The sequence below is a fragment of the Sarcophilus harrisii genome, chromosome 4, assembly GCF_902635505.1.
Source record: "Sarcophilus harrisii chromosome 4, mSarHar1.11, whole genome shotgun sequence".
NCBI lineage: Eukaryota > Metazoa > Chordata > Mammalia > Dasyuromorphia > Dasyuridae > Sarcophilus > Sarcophilus harrisii.
Window position 1 is genome coordinate 46,907,168 of NC_045429.1, and position 21,790 is coordinate 46,928,957.

The window sequence follows — 21,790 nt, forward strand, 5'->3', positions numbered from 1 at the left end:
TGTACAATAATTCAGAGTCTGATTCTTTTTGTACAGCAAAATAATGTTTTGGTCATGTATACTTATTGTGTATCTAAGTTATATTTTAATATATTTAACATCTACTGGTCATCCTGCCATTTAGGGGAGGGGGTGGGGGGGTAAGAGGTGAAAAATTGGAACAAGAGGTTTGGCAATTGTTAATGCTGTAAAGTTACCCATGTATATATCCTGTAAATAAAAGGCTATTAAATAAAAATAAAAAAAAAAGAATTTCGGAATTTATTATATAACACAGGAGACACTGGCATAGGACCACCCAGCATGGCATGCCCTCATCAAAGAAGGTGCTGTGCTCTATGAGCAAAGCAAAATTGAATTAGTTCAGAAGACACATAAGATGCACAAAGATAGAGATTGAACCCCCAATGTTCATACTGTATCCAACCTGTACCCTTATTGGCTTGATCAGCCACAGTTAGACATACTAACTTGACATAGTGACATCATTTTGGTCCTCTTCTAGAATGAAGAACCACAACCAAACAACCAACCAGTTATGTTACAGGCACTACACTAAATATTGGAGATATAAAAAGAAGCAAAAAGAAAGACAGTCCCTGTCTTAAATGAGCTTCCATTCTGATGTGGGAAGACTACACACAATAGGGACCTTAAAAGATATGGGTATGCAAATATGGTACTGAAAACTGTGGAGTAAGAACAAAGCCTGCATGGCTTCAGTCCTTCTCCAAAACAGAAATATCAAAAAGAATATACCAGTAAGAGAAAAGTGCCAGTATGACAGAGGGGTGATTCAGGGAATCACAGACATTAAGGGAGAATCCAGAGAGAAAAGGGGAATGAGTCAACATAGTGAAGATGGAAGATTCAAATGTATAGCCAAGAGGGAAATGAACATGATTTATGTCTTGACTTCCAAAGTTACTTACTATGTAATTATGACCTTCTTAGAGGCATAATTTTTCATCTATAAAACAGAAATGTTATTATTTTAATTACCTGACTTAAACATTTAAAAATTATTAAATCATGTTTTCAACCTTAAAATCCTACATAATATAAATTATACGAAACTCCTCATCCTCCTCTTCCTCATCATAATTGTAATTGCTAATAACAAAAATATTATTCTTCTAAACTTTTTCAATGCAGTTTGGATAACCTTGGTACAGAAATAAGTTCTTATTCTGCTATTTTTCTTTCATAATTAATCTTATGTAAAACTATGGCAAAGATAGATTTTTAAATTTAATTTTAAAAATGGGATGCCAATTCCTTTTTTCTGTAGGCTCACTGAGGGCAATGAGGGGACAATTCTAGTATCAAACTAGAAAAAAAAATAAATGCAGGTGAAATATATTTTTTCCTGTTCCCCTATATGCAAGATTCCTTCTTCTGTATTTCTGTATTTTAAAAATTGATACAATGTGTAAGGTATCAAATTTGGTGGTGGAACTCTTATCTTTAAAATATTAAATGTGTAACCCTCAGCAAGTGACAGCTTCAGTCTTGATATCCTCAGTTATAACATGAAGAGCTTGAATTTGGTGAACTCAAAAGTCTCTTCTAACTATATGATGCTGATCTTAGAGACTTCTCTCCCCGACTCCTGCCCTCAATACTTTGGGAATTTTTATTTGATATGGCAGCAACTCTTTAAATTTTGCAACCTAAGTTTGCAGACAGTTTTAGTAAGTTCAGACAGTTGTAATCAATATTTCTATCTCTGATCAAAAGCAAAGTTCCAGATTTTGTTTGTCTTTTTTTGGTTGGATTTCAATTAATATTTTGAGATTTATATTTCTTCTATCATGAAAAATAGAGAACTTTTGTCAAATAATTCTCATCACCAAGTTGCACCCAGTTTTCTATATAGTGTATTCAATTTTTGTAACCAGTAGTGATAACATTTGTACAGTTTCTATCATTCCTTTATATAATTTGCGTTGTTTAATTAATTTCAGCTCTGAAACTACGATCCATTTATAATTTGTTGACAAAAATCTTGTTCTGAATGACCATAATAAACTCATCAATTTCTACACACAATCTAGAAGATTCTGATAATTGCTTCCACCACTTTCCTGACATATTTTTAGTAGAGTATATATGGACAGCTGGGGATAGAACAATGGGTAGAAGATAGAGACTGAAGTCAGGAAAATTCATCTTCCTGATTTCAAATCTGACCTCAGATACATCCTAACTATATGAACCTGGGCAAGTCAATGAACCTTGACTGCCTCAGTGTCCTCATCTGTAAAATAAGCTAGAAAAGAAATGGCAAACTATTCCAATATCTTTACCAAGAAGACCCAGAAATGGTGTTGCAAAGAATCCAAAAAGACTAACAGCAATATGTATGCGAGTCATTGGATTTCATTCTTAAGATATTATTGATTAAACTTTCTTCAAAGGTAATACACTGTCACTCATATTTAGTGATTCATATGAAATATACCTGGGGCTAAATTTTATTCAGTTCAGTAATATCTGGTTCTTTGAAAAATGTTCTAAGTTTTAAACTCTTCATTATGTTGTTTTTGCAGGCCTAGGAATACTATTCATCTTTTCTTTTCTAGTCAGGTGTTTTGACTATAAGTCCAACATTCTACTTCTTAAAAAATTCAAGTGGTAAGAAGTATGCCATAGTGTAGAGAATAGAGGAAAAAGATTAAGAAGACCTGCATGATTTAATGATATAGCCTTCATATCTCTAAGAATCAATACTTTAACTTTTACTTTGGGGATATTCAGGCCTGTTTCATTTCCATACAAATCTTCAGAGAGAATCATAGGGAAAAAGATCACAAGTTACTTCTAAATATTGAGGTATAAATTGTAATAAGTCATGGATCCAGGAGGAAGGTCATAGAAGAATACACTAATTAAAGATTGTTAGTAAGAAAAAAAAGATTAATCTAAATCTAGATATTTGAAGGGTATATATAAAAAGAGAATGGAAAGGTGTTGGTAAAGGTAAAGAAAAAGATAATCATAGTAGATACCAGCTAACTACTTATACTTGCAATTATTAATGATGTAAACATTTTGGGGTACAATTCTAATAATCCTTCATCCACACCCCACTTAGCATTACTACTGGCTAATCTTCTTATTAATTATTTTTTGGTTCAAAGGCTGACTAGCAGATATACTTTGGAACAGCTTGATAAATTACCAAATTTTTAGTAGCACTTTAATTAATGCTATCCTTATCTCAGAATAAAATGGAAAATTCTTCTCCCATAGGCTAATTTCTCCTTTCTCAAGTTGAATTTACTATTTTAAATGCAATTCCTAATAGTGATGAGATTTATTGCCATTATGAAATAATTTACAAATAAAAAATAAATTTTGAAACAAACTATAGAAGGCTGTGGTGGGACTAAGAATTGAAGATACATATCTTTCTAAAGAAAGAAAGGGACTGTAATTCATCTTGATTATAATGATAGATAATTTTGATTTGCCCCAGAATTTATTTCAGTATATTCCAATCTATTATGTGATTGTGTTCTCTACTTTAATTTTCCACTCCAGGTACTCATTTGCTTTTATTTTCCTTTTTCCTCATTCCCCTTGCCAGTCATTCTCAAGATTTGAGGAAATTTTTATTTTAAAAAGGGGAAACAACAATATACATTATGTACCTATTTATCAGAAACTTCAAATTGTCCAGCCCCAATAGTATTCCTTTTAGTTAAATTCTGCAATGGATCTTTATGATCCTAGATCTTGATAACCTATACTACAATTGTTTACTCATGAAACTTACTGTGATTTAGTAATTACTAAAGATTTGTCATCATTAGATTACTCTAAGAACTTAATGGTACTGTAAGAACTTAACAATGTAGAATTGTATCATGGGGAAGGATAGGAGGCAAATCTCCTAGGTAAATGTCTTCAGAATTAGATCTTGTTCCATTAGCATAAAATGTTCCTTTCTCACCTTGGTTTCTTTGGTTTTCAGGCTTGCTTCAAAATTCAGCTCAAGCATTTCCTACACAAGAAATAACCTGAACCTCCTAATTCCTAGGGCCCTCACCTCCCTCTATTTTACATACTGTGCAGTATTGTAGCATATTGATAGTGGTAGTAGTCATGATAGTGGTGGTGGTGGTGCTGATAATGGTGTTAATAGTGATATTAATAGTAGTGTTAATAATAGTAGTAGTATTTATACTAATAGTAAAAGTAGTAGTTGCAGTGGTTCACAGTGGTGATAATGATAGTAGTAGCAGAGGTGGTAGTGGGGATAGTAGTAGTAATAGTAGTAGTGATTTACATAGTGCTTAAAATTTGCAAAATGTTCCCCAAATGGTCAAAGGATATGAACAAGCAGTTTTCAGATAAGGAAATTCAAGTTATCTCTATAATCATATTAAAATCATATAAAATCACTATTTATTAGGAAGGTATAAATTAAATTAATTTGGAGGTACTTTTCATATTGACTAACATAATAAGAAAATGAAGACCATAAACATGGAAATGTGGGATAATTGGAACTTTAATGTATTGTTAGTGGAGTTGTGAACTAATTCAATAATTTTGGAGAGCAATTTAGAACTATGTCCAAAGGGCAACCAACCTGGACATACCCTTTGAGTATGCAATATTACTTGGGTCCCAATGTAGGCCAAAGAGATTCTAAAAATTGAAGAGAACTCACATGTACCAAGTTATTTATAGCAGCTCCTTTTGGGTGACAAAGAATCAGAAACTGGCAGGATGCTCTTCAATTAGGGAATGTCTAAACAAGTTTTATATGAATGTAATGGAAAACTATTGTGCTATAGGAAGTGACAAGTAGGTGAATTTCAGAGAAAAAAAAAGGAAAAAAAAACCTTAGAAGACTAATATGAACTGATGATACAATGAAGTGTGCAGAACTGGGGCAATACTGTACTAGTACAGTATTTTGCAATTATCAGCTGATATATTTAGCTCTTCTCAACAATGCAATGATCTGATGAAATTTCAAAAGACTAATGGAAAATGCGATAGCATTTCTTTAACTGGATGCTAAAACAGGTCTCTGTATACAAAGTAAATAAAGAAATAGAGTCTGAATGGAGATCAAGTCATACTAATTTCACTTTTTTGTTAGTTTATTTATTTTCTTATTCATAGTTTTTCTCCTGTTCTTATTCTTCTTTCACAACTTAACTAATGTGGAAATAAGTTTAACAAAATTTTACATATATAACCTATATTGTTTGCTGATATATCATATTACATCACATTGAGGAGAGTGAGGGAAAGGAAGGAGAAAAATTTAGAGGTCAAAATTTTATAAAAATGAATGCTAAAAAATATTTTTTTGTACAATTGGAATAAAAAAAGTAAAATACTGTTAAGTAGGGGGGGGAGGGGGATTTGCAAGACATTCTACATGTATTTTCTCATCTGATCCCTACACCAATTGTAAGAAATAGGTGTTAATATTATCCTTATCTTATAATTGAGGAAACTGAGTTCTCATAAGTTAAATGACTTGTCCATTATCAGAACACTAGTAGTTAATTGAGGCACAATTTGAATTCAGGTTATCCTGAATCTAGGTACAATGGAAACAGATCTATAGAATTCAATTGCTTATCAAACAGACAGCTTTATTTCCATACCAAAAAGAGAATGCTAAACAATGATAAATCATATGATGATTACAAAGATGAGGTTAATGACTTGGTGGAACATTTAGCATGGCTACTCAACTACTTATACTACATCACAGTTTCTCCAGTAGCACATCCTCAGCTACTTAGAAGCTGGGGAAAAGAACAGATGCCAATTGTATTTGAAGATCTCACATATCCCAGGATGGGCTTGACTAGGTTTTCGTAACCTTATAGTTTTTACTCAGAGAGGGGAAAAAATACCCCACCTACACCAATCTTTATGAGATAAGATAGTCAGCTTTGGATTTTTGTTGAGCTGGAAATAGTCCTGATTTTCATGGAATTCACATTTTTTACTTTGTATACAGAGATCTGTTTTAGCATCCAGTTAAAGAATTGCCACAATTTGCTGATACAGTGGATAAAATGTACTTGGAGTCAGAAACACTTGATTTTGAATCTCATCCAGATACTTAGGGTGATCAAGGACAAATCCCTCAACCTTTTTCAACATTAGTTTCCCTATCTGTATACGGAGGATAAAAATAATATTTATTAAATGATTTGTATGTGTCTGTGTGTGTGTGTGTGTATCACCTGGGATAACATGTAGAAAACTTCATGCAAACCTTAAATACTTTTTGCCTTATGCACAAAGTAAATTATTACTGCTGCTGGAACTACAACAACAACAACAACAACAACAACTATTACTATTATAACTTCTTATTCTGGTCAATAGTGAGGAGTTGGAGTTTATTTGCATTTCCTTTGGGGTGAGGGGGATCCTTCATGCAGCTCAAAGATATACTACATTTTTCTTAGCAGGCCAACCTTCTGTACTTGAAAGGACAATTTTTTCTCTTGATTATAAATTATTTTAAGTAATTCACTGAAGGAAAAACAGAAGTAAATCCCTGGGCTATAATTGATTTCTGGAACAAAGCCTATCCAAACATCATGTTTGTTATTTACAAGGTAGTGTGTCCAGTTGAAATTTTAATTGCAACCATTAAAGTTGAGGCTTGCCTAAGGGATAAGGTCATTGGAAGACTTTTGCCTGATTGCTGAGAGAGTAACCACTACACAAGTTACTGTCAGCAATGAAATGTGCTCCTGGATCTCCTATTACTCTCACCTTGGCAAGGTGAGTAGAAGCATCTTATTCTATCTTGTTGACCAACTGAAAAAGGGCACATTAAATAATTTAAAATTATAGGAAGGAGAAAGGAATAAAAATACTCCTCATAAGGTATTCACAATGGGAGAAAATTTGTTTCCTCTTCTCAGCTGACAAGAATACACAAACTTCTATCTTCAAAGGGCAAGTCACAAGCACCTTATTGGACTAAAAGGAACTAAAAAAAAAAAAAAATTACTCATTAAAATAATGGTAATTATACTAAAATAGCTATTCAAGAATTTGGTTTCAAAGTCTTCTGAGTGATTGAACAAAGTTATATGAGTTGCTTAAGCCCTAATTAAATAAATGATGTAATTTAATTAAAGTTCACTAATGTTAGTCAACAAGAATTGTGTCCATTTCAACACAGACTGAGTTCACAGACTGTATTATATGTAATGTGAAAGTCAATCAAAAATCATCCTGTGTCTCGATTTCCTCATCTGTAAAATAAGGTCATCAGACTTGATGACCTAGAAGATTGCTTCCAACTAAAAATCTATGCATTGAAATTATTCTTTTTCTTTAAAATAATATTTCTAATAAAGATAGCAATTTAATTTTAGTAGAACATTATTTTATTATGTAATTGAATTTAAATGAAAATTAGTTTAAAATTATGTATTAATATTTTAATCAAATCTTGATTCAGCAAAGGGGAACCCACTTACTTATGGTCATGCAAGAAAAGCTGACTATAATTAAAAGTCTTCTAACTCAGCTAAAAGTTGGACCAGATGATTTTTAAAGTACCTTCTATTTGCCTTCATTCCTAACTTCCTCTCTCTCCTGCTTTCTTCATCCCTCCTCTTCTGCTTTCCTTCCTTCCATTTTTCTGCCTTCTGCCTCTCCTTTCTTCTGTCTTTTCTTTCTGCCTTTCCTCACTCTTTCCTTTCCTTTCCTCTCTCTCTCCCTCCTTTCCTTCCTTCCTACTTTCTTTCTTCCTCCCTTCCTCCCTCCCTCCTTACCTCCTTTCTTTCTTTCTTTCTTTTTCTTTTTTTTCATTCTTTCTTTCTCATTCTCTTTTTTTTTGTCTTTTCTTCTCTCCTTTCTTCTTTCCTACCCTCGTCCTTCCTTTTTCTCTTTCTTTTTTTCTTTCTTCCTCTTCTTTCTCTTAATATTCCTCCTCTTCTCATTCTTTTGTTTCTTTTTCAGCTTTTTGTGTTTATCCTTCCTGTTGTCATTGTTTTTCTTCTTTATTTATTTCTTTTTCCTCTTCCTCTTCTTTGTCTCTGCAGGTTTCTCTGTGTCTACTCTTTCTCTCTATGTGTATGTCTTTCTGTCTCTGTTTCTTTCTCTGTCTTTGTCTCTGTCTGTCTCTCTCTTTATTTCTCTCTCTCTTTGTCTTTCTGTTTCTTTGTCTCTTCTCTTTTCTCCTCTTCTCTGTTCTTCTCTCCTTTTCATTTTGTAAATCCACATTGTAGTTAGGCAGATTTTTCCATCTCAAATTCATTTCCAAAAGAATTGTTTCTTGAACAAAACCATATACTAAACTCTAGTTCACATTCAATAGCCAGAAATAAATATAATAAAATTAACATTTGAGAATTAAATATCATATATTTTAATATTTTCCTTCAAAAAGCATTTCCTCTGGAAAATTAAATGAGGCAAAATTTAGCATAATGGAGGGACCAAGAAAAAAAAGTCTAATTTGTCTCAGGTGTTTTTGATGTCTTTTTTTGGACCTTTGTAAAGAACTTTATGATTTTCACATTAAAAGGGTTTTAAGAGTACAGACTTGGAATTAGCCAAATATTTCTATTTCACAATTCAATATTACCTATGTTCACTTAAAAGACAATTTATTATATGGCACCACTGTAGGTTCTTGGGTGTCCAAGACCACATGAAAACTATCTTTTTGGGGAGGAAGTGGTAAGGGCAAGATGCTATAAGTTATATAGTTGATTGCATAAAATAAATTTTATTTAGGATATGTTATACCTAATTTTTCATATCCAATATAATGTTAGGTCTAAATTAGCTGCAATGAGTCATAAGTTGAATTCTTTCCAAGCTTTTATTTTCTTTTATGCAAAAAAAAAAAAATCATCACTGAAATCAATAGGTATTTTATATCTGCAAATAGAAAAGAACAGACGTAAAAAGATCTATTCACTATTCACTATAAAAAAAATTAATGAAACCTAATTTTGGAAGTACAGTCAAGTTACATTTTATTCATAATTGGCCTATTGTTGTCTTCAAAGAAAATATCTTTCTAGGATTCTTAAGGTTGAAAGAGGAAAACTTTTAAATTGTTTGAATTAATACTACTAGTCCAATATGAAACCAGTCTTAAAGCTCATATCGTTCAAATCCAATCAGTTGGATATTTCTAAGACATATTTTTATATCATTGCTGTTCAAAGCATAAGCCACTGAATCTGTCTTTGTAAGTTGCTTTCCATATATAAGATAATGTATGCTAACAAGGAATAGAACCCTATCAAAATATTTCTGTTTTCCTTAAAATGAATTGGAGTTGATTTCAGAATCTTCCCCAGAATTCAACCACATAAACCAAATGCCTGATATAAAAAGGGTGTTCTTTAAAATGGGTATATATAATATCCTTAAACTTAGTTTTAGAGGAAAATATTTCATTATAAAACTAATTATACAAGAAAAAGAAAAGAAATAAGCCAAAGAAAAATTTCCTGAAGGAAATCATTTCTTCTTTTTTTTCAATTGAAGCAAACTTCCTTTAGCATTTCCTTTTTTTTCTTTATACTTTCAAAATAGTTCCATAGATTTATTCTTACTATTTAACCACAACTTAAACAATTTATATAGAAAAGCAAAAAAAAAAAAAAAAAAAAAAAAAAGTTCTCCTTAAATGATGGCATCTCTGCCCTCATACTGACATTTTGGTAACCTCAGTGTTCTCAAAGATGACAATTGTTCAGTCATGGACAATTTCAGTCATGCCTGATTCTTCATGACCTTATATGAGATTTTCTTGGTAAAGCTATTATTTGCCATCACCTTTTAATTTTTATAAATAAAACTGGGAAATGAGGATAAATTACTTGATTGGCAGCTATTAAATTTCTAAGGTTGGTGTTGAACTTACACCTTCCTGATTGCTGACCTTGTGCTCTATTCACTGCACCAAGTAGCTACTCCAAAGAAAAAAATAAAATTCAACTTTAGTTTCTGTCAAGAAGGAAATGGTTCAAACTGTTGGCACAATAGAGTTAAGTATAGAATCAAGAAAGCCTATGTTCAAATATAGCCTCAGATACTTCCTTCCTATATGGTTTTAGGCAATTCATTTATATCCTTGCTCGATTAGTTATATAATAAAACATTTTTTTTCTAAAATTAATTTTTTAAGGATAGAATTTATATCCATTTTAATGTGTTTCTATCTATTCAACAGTTAAATGAGGATCTCAATAGTACCTATCACAGCAAGAGGTTTTGACAATGTACTGGATGATATTTTTCAGGAATTTAGTGTAGAATCTGGTAAATAATTTTCACTTGTTTCTTGGTACCTAAGTGTAATAAGACTCATCAGTAAAAAGTTAGGTATTGTTGATTATTACTTTTTTGGCTATTGGGACACATGAAGCTCTATATTAAAAAAATCCAAGTCAATCAGATCAATGACATTCTTTTCTTCTTTCACAATGACAGATGAGCAAAAAAAAGGGACAATGGGTGCTAGAAATCACTATTAAAAAACAGTAAGTCATGTACAAAGATTCATTTAATTATAACTATTTTTAAATGTACTATTTTTTCCAAAGGCAGAATAGATTGTTATTTGAGCCATTGAATCACACTCATTTTGGTATTCTTGATCTAGAAAAGCTGAGTAATACAATTTATATTTGCTCAAACAATATATAGATGCCAAGGATTGGACATCTGGGCAACAGAAATTTTCTTTTTCTTATTTTTCTTTTCTCTTCTCTTCTCTTTTATTTTCTTTTTTTCCCCTCTTCCATTCTTTTGTCTTCTTCTTTTCCTTGCCTTTATACTGTTTATGTAGGGTATTATACCATTACATACAAGTGTTCTGCCTAAAGAAATATTAATTTCAACTATTAAAACCTCTGAATGTATCTAAGGATTTACTGCATAGATGTATTTCTTAAACCATACCTTAAACCAGACCAAGTCTCACTTGATCATTGTTTGGGCCTTGACCGGCTTAGTGTGAAGATGGGATTAGTGTGAATATAAATAACAATTGTTTCTATTTTTGCCAGAAACCTTGAGTGTTTTCTCCTCCTAGAATGATTCTTTTTTTGGGGGAGGGAGGGGGAGTAAATAAAAGATGCCATTTTCTGCTTCATTTTTTACCTAACCTTAGTCACTGAATGGGCCTTGCCTCAGTCAAAGTGAGACCTGGGAAAGACATTAAATTAACACAATTCCATGGTCATCTACTTCATGCAGGGCTATCAGCAGTGAACCTGATCTCTATCTTGCTACTGGATCTAGATGGCTCAGGAGAAAAAAAAAATGAGACTGGTGACTTTGCACAACATTCCCTCATTTAAATCCAATTCACTTTTATGTAATGGCCTCACCTGCCAGATATTATTTTCCTCTTTCAGAAAGGACAAATAACAATAGTATGTAAGCATAAAAGATTACCTGAAATCTCCTCATCTATTTTATTCAACTAAGCCTTGTAGGTTTCAATTCCTTCCCAACTCCTTTAATCTATTCAACTCCAATTGTAAGGCTGTAAAGCATTAAACTCCTCCCAAAGTGTCTTTTTAGAATAGGTAGGAACTGGCCTTTCCAGTTCACTCTCCCATTTCTTTCTTCACCTCTTCTGGGTTTTGACTCCATGGAAAATAATTTTCCCAGCACTGGATATCCCCTGTTGTGCCTGCCCCCTTTCTGACTTCTTTTGTTGTTGTTATTTTCTTCCCTCATCATATTTTTAGCTCCTTGAGGGCAAGCAGGTCTTTTTAAAAATTGTTTCCATACATATCTATATGCAATTTATATTATTATTGTATTAAATCTATATAAATTTGTATGTAAGTCCAATAGATATCACTCATTATTTATATAATGTATATTTAAAGTATGTGTGTCATTAGGTAAATAGGCAAAACTGCAAATATAGATATTTATTGATGATATATATATATATGTAATCACACATATGTATACATCTATGTGTATATATACATATATAGATATATATGCATATCTATCAGTATATCCATGTATGTATTTTTTGGAGGAAAATGTTTTCTCTATGAAAGATGGTGATGTCATCATGACATTTCTCCTTCATGCCCTCCCTCATTTTTAGAATACTGCCTTCTTCCATATTTAGAATTTTCCATGCCTGATACCTGCCAAGTTAGAAAATTCTAGTGTTGGTTTTTTAGCTGATTGGCACCTCAGTATATAAATGTTAGCTATTATTACTGTCAGTCAGTCAAACAACAAGAAGCATCTTATTAAGCTACTACTATAGCATCTGTAAAATGCTAATGATACAAAAACTAACAAGTAAACAGTAGCTGCCTTCAAAGAGTTTAACCTATGTGAATTCAGGTATGTGATCTTTAAAATGAGGATCATAATATTGGAATCATCAAACTTGCAATGTTTTTTTGACACTATACAGAATAATGGATAATGATTATTAAAGCATTTTGCAATGATAAAGGAACAAGGATAGGAAATTGAAATTTCTTTTAATAAAGAGATCTTCTATTTGAGTTTGAGGATACTCTCTCCACTGATGAAGATTGATAGTTTCTCTTTGGCTTCCAGTCTTTTTTTTTTTTTTTAATTTAATATAGCTTTTAATTTACAAAACATATACATGGGTAATTTTTTAACAGTGACCCTTGCAAAACCTTCTGTTCCAACTTTTCCTCTCCTTCCCCTCATCCCTTCCCCTAGGTGGCAGGTAGTCCAAAACATGTTAAATATGTTAAAGTATATGTTAAATACAATATGCATATACACATTTATACATTTATCTTGCTGCACAAGAAAGATCAGATTTAGAAAGAAGGTAAAAATAATTTGGGAAGGAAAACAAAAATGCAAACAGAAAGAATGGAAATGCTATATTGTGTTCCATATTCATTTCCCATAGTTTTTTCTCTGGGTGTAGCTGATTCTCTTCATTACTGAATAATTGGACCTTATTTGGATCATCTCATTGTTGAAGAGAGCCACATCCATCAGAATCGATCATCATATAGTATTGTTTTTGAAGTGTATAATGATCTCCTGATTCTGCTCATTTCATTTATCATCAGTTCATGTAAGTCTCTCCAGGTCTCTCTGAAATCATCCTGTTGTTCAGTTCTTAAAGAACAATAATATTCCATAACATTCATATACCACAATTTATTCAGCCACTCTCCAATTGATGGGCATCGCTTCAGTTTCAGTTTCTGGCCACTACAAAAAGGGCTGCCACAAATATTTTTGCACATATGGGTCCCTTTCCCTTCTTTAAGATGCCTTTGGGATATAAGCCCAGTAGTAATACTGCTGGATCAAAGGGTATGCACAATTTAATAACTTTTTGATCATAATTTCAAATTGTTCTCCAGAATGGTTGGATTCATTCACAATTCCACCAACAATGTATCAGTGTCCCAGTTTTCCCACATCCCCTCCAACATTCTGCATTATCTTTCCCTGTCATCTTAGCCAAAATGACAGGTGTGTAGTAATATCTCAGAGTTGTCTTAATTTGCATTTCTTTGATCAATAATGATTTGGAGCACCTTTTCATATGACTAGAAATAGTTTCAATTTCTTCATCTGAAAATCAACTGTTCATATCCTTTGACCATTTATCAATTAAAGAATATCTTGATTTCTTTAAAATTTGAGTCAATTCTCCATATATTTTGAAAATAAGGCCTTTATCAGAATGTTTGATTGTAAAAAATGTTTTCCCAGTTTATTGCTTCCCTTCTTGTCTGCATTAGTTTTGTTTGCACAAAAACTTTTTAACTTGATATAATCAAAATTTTCTATTTTGTGATCAATAATGATCTCTAGTTCTTCTTTGGTCATAAATTCTTTCTTCCTCCACAGGTCTGAGAGGTAAACTATCCTATGTTCTTCTATGTCATTCTTTATGCCTAGATCATGAATCCATTTTGACCTTATCCTAGTGTACAGTGTTAAGTGTGGGTCAATGTCTAGTTTCTGCCATACTAATTTCCAATTTTCCCAGCAGTTTTTGTCAAATAATGAATTCTTATCCCAAAAGCTGGGGTCTCTGTGTTTCACAAACACTAGATTGCTATAGTTATTGAGTATTTTGTTCTGTGAACCTAACTTATTCCACTGATCAACTAATCTATTTATTAGCCAATACCAAATGGTTTTGGTGACCGCTGCTTTATAATATAGTTTTAGATCAGGTATAGCTAGGCCACTTTCATTTGATTTTTTTTTTTTTTTCATTAAATCCCTTGAAATTCTTGACCTTTTGTTCTTCCCGATGAATTTTGTAGTTATTTTTTTCTAGTCATTAGCTTCCAGTCTTGAAATATTATCTTGGTCAGTGAAAAATGAAATAAGTTTTCAAAGGGTACATAGTCAGTAGATAGATTTAGCCACATAATATCCTTAAACAAGAAGTGGTATTTAAACTACATTTTTCATTATGCCAAAACCAGATCTCTGTTTAATACACAATTTCTCTTTTCTTAGAATCTTACAGAACACTTTATAAACTTTACTTTCGTTTCTCATACATTTATCCCTTTACCCATAGATAATTTGACCTAAAATTACCTTCTAATAAAATAATCTACGGTCCCATATATTCTTTGATGCTCATAACAAAGCTCACAAATCTTGGGAGGTTTTTTTTTTTCCTTCTCTAACCTTTCTAAATTTTATTTTGTATTTGACTGCTAATTGAATGTTTAAATAAAGCCACAAAGAATTTTCCTTATCCTAAGACTTTTATCTTATGTAACCTTCAGAAGTAATTTTAATTTATTTGGCTTCCAACCCTATTTCTTTTCGGTCTACTAATTTTCCCCTGATTTTTTCAAATTCTCATCTTTTAGCCCTCATAGACATATATCTATGTGTATATATATATATATATATATATATATACACATGTATACATATTCACATATACACATACACATATACATGCATACAATTACACACATATGTATGTGAGGGGGGATGGGGTAAAGTATTTACTGAGGCCTCATTGCTAGTGTCATGAGACCAGAATTTAAATCAGGTTCTCTTGACTCCTGGGCTGGTACTCTATCCACTGTGCTACCAATCTGCCCCTATTATATTGCATCATATTCAGTACTTTGGTTGGCTTATATGTCTCATCTGCATTACTTACAATTGTAAAAAATCCTTCTTTTTTAAATGCACACTTCCTACCTTTCCATTAGAGTAGGTATATTTTTAATATCTTAAGATAGCAGTCTAACAACTGAGATGTCACATATTTCAGTGTAAATAGAATTGAATTGGGAGAGAATTTGTAGAGGCAAATCATACTTCTAAAATTTATTGTATGACTATGAGAAAATATGAAGACATGAAAGTCAGGTACTGATAATAAATTATTTAACTTGAAAGAGATACCTGTTAAGAATAAAACGGAGAGTTGATGTATGACTCATAGATAATTGTGTATTCAATTGAGTTTCTGAGACTACATACAATGAAGTATAGATTGATTCTGTTAGTAGTCCTAATTTTGGCCTAACAATCTGACAGTATAAAACAGAAGTTCACCATCAATCAGCACCACCCCCCCCATTCATTTGTAGAACCAATTATTTGTGGAACAAAAGGAGAAATTTTGAACACTATAGATAAGTTAATTTACTTTGGAAGGACATTTTCCAGGGATGTACACCCAGATGGTAAATCCAGTGTACATATTACTAGGGCTACCTTAGTGTTTTAAGCATGTTTAGGAGACTCTAAAGGAAAGTAAGGAAGAGAATTCAAACTACTAAATGTCTAGAGTCATTGGGTTGATCTCATTGTTGTATGCCTCTAAAAGTGGAAAATATACTAGTGCCATTTCCATAAACTCAATCCCTTCAATTTCAAATGTTTTAGGAAGATTCTAATGACAAGATATGGTACCAGACACTAAGATCTTTTCTCAAACTATGCTACCAAGTATTCAAACTCTACTGCAAAGAGAGCAACTCTGAAGAACTGGCCTTTTAAAAATTATTATTTGAGGTATATTTCTCTAAAATACTATTTTATGGAGTACTAACACATGACAGACATCAGAAGTGATCCAAGGATACTCTGAAGTTCTCTCTTATGGGAGATATGGGAGATACTGGCTCAGGATAATCTAGCCTTCTTTACATTTTAGCATTCTTACCTCAAAGAAATTTGCATGCTCTGTGAGAAAAGCTGAATTGCAGAAGTTCAAAGGAAATGTGAGAGGCTTAAATTTGGAGACAATTTTCACTTCAAGTGTTTGTATGGACTATTTGCACCTAACCTGAGGTAGAGCTTTTCAAGTTTGTATTCATCTGACCAGCCACAGTCAGACATAGTCTAGCTTAACCCCAACATGGTGATGTCATGTTGGTCCTCTTCAAGAATGAAAAGACAGCAATTAACCTGGAAAAGTAACTTGATCTCTATAGGTTTCAGTTTACTTAATAGTAAAAAAAAAATCATTACAGTATGAGGTCTTGATTATTCTTTTCATCTCTAAGTCTTCCAAAGTTATGAAATTTAAAAAGTAATTTTATAACCTAAACTATCTCTAGTTCATAGGTTCATAGTTTCTACACATAAAGTTAGATTGGAGAAAGTACATCATTTGTGTCAGTCACTATGGGCAAAGGCCTTAACTTCTCTGGACCCATATTTTTTCCTCTCTTCTTTGAGAAAAATAAAAAGATAAGTTTTTAGAACTCTAATACCTTTAATCTTCCATAAACTTACATAAATTTGAATGAATTATTTCTGCTTTAGGAATAGGGTACTCATATCATTGCTCTTCTTTCATGCTGAATTGTGATGACTGCCTATTTTAAAATCAGCCAGAGTCAGGAATTCAGGTTAAGGGAAAATCTTCAATCTTTATTCTCAGTAGAGGTGAAGAAGGATCGGAGGTGAAGGGGGATCAGAGGTGAAGAGGGGATCACAATCGCAAATGTGTGCAACTGCATCAAGAAACCAGCCAGGCAAGAAGCCAGCCAGCCATCTCTCTTTCTGCTCCTCTTTCAGCCCCTCTGCCTCCACCCACCAAAATCACCATTTCCTATACAACACATCAGAACTTGCACAAAGAGTGGGCGGGGGCCATTCTTTCTCCATGCATATATATTAATAGAGTATGGTCCAATTACTATTTAGCCTCACATGCTTGGGACCTCAGTGCATCAACTCCAACTCGAGCTTCAGCCCATTACACTGAATGATGCAGAATTGGTCAAAGGTTTATTTGGAGAGAGTATAAAACTTTACAATTAACTAAATTTTGGTGTATTTCACATCACCAAGTAAAAGAAAGAAGCTGTAGTTATTTGATTAGAAGAAGAATAAAATTAGGGAGGGATCCTAATTGTTTCTAAATAGTTGAGCAGCTGCCTTGTGAAATAGAATTCTTCTGCTTAATCTCAGAGGACAAAATGAAAAGCAATGAATGGAGGTGGCTAAAAGTCAAATTCAGACTAAATATGAGAAATAAAAAAGCAAATAAACAAAAATAAATCCTCAAACTTCCTAGCAAATAAGGGCTACCCCAAGAAGGAATTGATTACTCCAAGAGTAATGCATTTCTGCTCATTCTTAAAAATTTCAAGAGAACATTTGTGTTCTATCTCATAAATGTTAAATAGTAGAATATTCAGAGCATGATGGAATTATATCTTTGGCTTCCTCAAATGTCACCTTCTTTCCACTCACAAAATTACCACCCCATTTCAAGGCCTCATTGTTTCTTTCCTGGCCTAATAAAACAGACTTATAATTGACTTTCCTTAGATTGAACCCTAGGAATGGGGTAAAACAACTGCTCAGAAGGAGATTACAGGAATCTCTTTATTAGCATCAAGGCAAGGATTGGTTGTCTTGACCACAGTAAAATCCAGAGTGCAGTTTCTAGATAATAGCCCCATGATAAGGAGAAGCACTGGTATATAAGAGCTTGCAGCAACAGTAGAATGAAGATTTTCTTTAGTTCCAGATTAGAAAACACTGCTTGTGGTCACTCACAGAGCAGAACACAATCCAGAAGCGGCAAACATTTCTCCTTAATTTATACTACCATAGCAGAACTGAAATCTTACAGATTCCTAGAAGAATCTTTGAAAACAGTAACACAAAAACCCCAAAATTGGGACAGTGAACTTTCCACCATGGAAACAGAACCCTACTTAAACAAAAATTTAAAAGTCAAATAATAGGCTGGGAAATGAGAAAATAACATTTAAATGACCATAGAACATTATAGGAATTTTTTTTCATTACTCAGAAGCATATGTAGACAGAGGGCCGAGGTGTGAGTTGAATATGAAGGGATGACATCTTGAAAAAATAAAATTAAGGAGTTAGAGAGGAATGTGCTAGAAACAAGGTAGAATGGGATAAATTATCTCACATAAAAATGGTAAGAAAAGGCTTTTACAATGGTGGAGAAGTGAAGATAGAGAAGAAGAGCAAGTAAACCTTACTCAAGAGGAAATACACACTCAATTGATAATAGAAATCCATTTTGTCCTACAGCAAAGTAGGAAGGAAAGGGAATAAGAGAAGGGGTAATGATAGATTGGGAGAATTGTACTCAGAAGCAAAATACTTTCAATGATATGATGAAAAGAAAGAGAGAAAAGAATAAATGAAAAAGAATAGGATCAAGGGGAAAATAGCTAGTAATATTAACTGTGGGAAAAGAAAATTGAAGCAAGTTTCTCTGATAAAGATCTCATTTTATCATACATATAAAAAATTGAGTTAAATTTATTTTATTAAAAAAAAGATTCCTCAACTGATACATCATCAAAAGATATAAACTTTTCAAAAGAAGCAATAAAAACTACCACAAGTATATGAAAAAAAAAAGTTCTAACTTACAATGATTGGAGAAATGCAAATTGAAATAATTCTGAGGCACTATCTCATACTTGTTAGATTGGCTAAAGATTTTATACTTAAAAATATTTTCTTTGGAAAACAGAAATTTTGTTTGATATTTAACCCCAAAAGTTTAACTAATGCATATCTTGCTGATTTAAACTAAACATTGTTGTATCAAAGTTCCCTTTTAATGTCATGACCCAGTTTCTTTTAAAGTCATGACCCAGTTTCTCCAATTGTCCTATTTAGTTACTCTGCCTCAGGTTATAACCTTTCCCCTCTTAATGTTTGATGAGATAAAGATCTACCTCAGTTGCTCTGCCCCAAAACCCCAGGCTATAATCATTCTCTCTTAAATGGTTGATGAGATAAAGGTTTTATATCTTTAGATTATAGACTTTTCTTCTTAATGTTTGACAGGATAAAGATTTATCTATTTTAGATGTCATTAGAATATCAGTAACCTCCCTCCATTGTGTCATCCTAGGGGCCTCCCCCATTAGGTTATCCCCACCCAGGTACCTCCCCCATTGTGTCTTTGTTCTTGTCATCCCATAAAAGGCTTGCCCTCTGAGTACTCCAGGGCTGTACTCTTTGAGATGATAGTCTCTTCCATCCCTGGGACCAACCATGGATTGATTGGTCACAGTATCTTTCTCCATTTAATAAACTATTGAATTGGTCTCTAATCTCTGTCTTGCTCAGTTTCTTTGGCATTACAACATTTCTCTAATACTTGTGTATGGTTATAATTTCACATTTTGCTCTCTTTTTAAAAGTTCTAAGAAACATTTATTCTTGCCTTCTTTGGTTAAAATTGCAATTTTTTTCCTTCTCTCTCTTTTGCTCAAAAACCTGTGATCTTAACATTACAACTCTAAAATACATATTCAACATTAATTACCTAAAGCCTATATGGAGCTCACAAGTTCCACCAATATCATTTTTTAAAATATTTTTCTTAAATCTTTCCCTTTTATAATTCTGTCTTTCAAATACAGAATCTAAAGCCTCTACTTTCCAGAGATGTACAGTTGTATGTCCTAAATTATCCCTTCCTTAATGTCACTTCTTAATGCTCTTTTTTTTTCTTTTAGAGCTCAGTTTTAACCCCAATTCCTAGTATTATGTGTCTTCTTATTTCAAACTTTTAATTATTTAACTTTCCTTACATACTTGTAGTTTCATACTCATGTCCAATAAGAATCATCATTCTTCATTTCTACAATATTTATTTAGCACAGAATATCCTTTTTTGAAATTATTGCCTCATTTCCCTTCCCTGTGTTCAATTATCTGATTTGAGTCTGATCTTATGTCTAGGCTTCTCTAATGTCTTTCCTTATCTGTTTTTATTAGGCTTATTACCTGCCATGCCCTACCCATCAGAATTTGACCTCTCTTATCTTTTGCCCCTACTTTTTTCTTCTGTAATACTGAATGACTCTATCTCATGAGGGTTGGGGGTGAGTCTGCTGCTCTCTACTTATCATGTAAAAATTCCATAGGGACATGAAAAATTTGGAATATTTTTTTTTTCTACTCAGATAAGTCCTTTCACTAACTAGCCTTCTCTCTCTTAGTCACTTAACACCCCTTACTCCATTTCATATATGAACATATTTATTGGTTTGTTTATCCTAAGATTCTGGAGCTTCTACATTTCCTATGTCAAGTAGTGGATCGCTTGACCATGGCTGAAACTAGGGCAAGAAAGCACACTGACACTGAAGCTCAGAATAAAGGTTTGTCCATATTGGATACCCAGAGCATTAAGAATGATTAAAGGGACAGGTCAATTCTTTATTCTTTCCTGTAATTTGATCTGAGTTTATACTGTTAAAACTCATTAGATTTATGCTTTGTAATTTGCAGTACTTTATTTAGTGTATGTTTTGCTACTCTGAGATAATAATTATCACCTATGTTGAGAGAAATAAATCAATAACTTCTGGCCATCTTGCCATAAATTTTCAGCTTTATGAATTTTTAAAATGATACATTTTAATTTCATTCAGTTTTCTTAATGGTTTTGTGAGATAGGTATCTTTATTTGAAAGGTGGGCAAAGACAATTTCTTAGCTTATTGACTTGAGCAAGTACACAAACCGTATTACTTAGAGACTTGGTTCTAGAGCTCATTAATACTGACTTACTCATTAACTTTATTTTTCCTGTTGCGTATATGATTAACTAGATATTTTTCAGATTGTGAAAACAGTTTAGTTTTGATGGATAAATCCAGAAATTGCAGGGTTAATCATTTTGTTATGTAACATTTTATGTGAAATTTGATATTTCTGACAAGCCCTTTCTTCTGTAACTGAGTTTTCTTTTGAGTATTCCTGATTCTTCTGTAATTTCTCTTAGTATTTCATTCTTCCTTTGGTTTTTTCATGTGCTATTCTTAACATTTAAGCAATTGGAACTTATCATGGCAGGGTTTTAGTCTATTCTCACACATTTGATGAGTTTACCTGCTCACATGACTAACTTTATAGAAGTGATTTCTAAATCTTCATCATCATCCCTGGCCTCTAATCCTCTCTCCAGTTGCATATCACATTTTGGATGTGCCATTGACATCTAATACCTGACAAGAAGAAATACAAAATTCTTATCTCTACTTTTTCACATAGTAACCCTTTCTCAATTTCCCCATCACTGTCACCTTTTCTACCATACAAAACTCCCACTTTATAAGTAACTGTGCCATCATTCCTTTTGCTCCACAAATCTATTTCAGTTATTCAAATGTGCTGCAGATAAGTTATCTATACTTTATTCTCTTCTCTTCTGTACCTTTTTGTTTTTTTCTACTTCAAAATAAGTAATATAAATTATGTGCCTAGTTATTATTCTACCAGTCTTTTTTAATTGTGTACCCAACAAAAGAAAAATATATGCA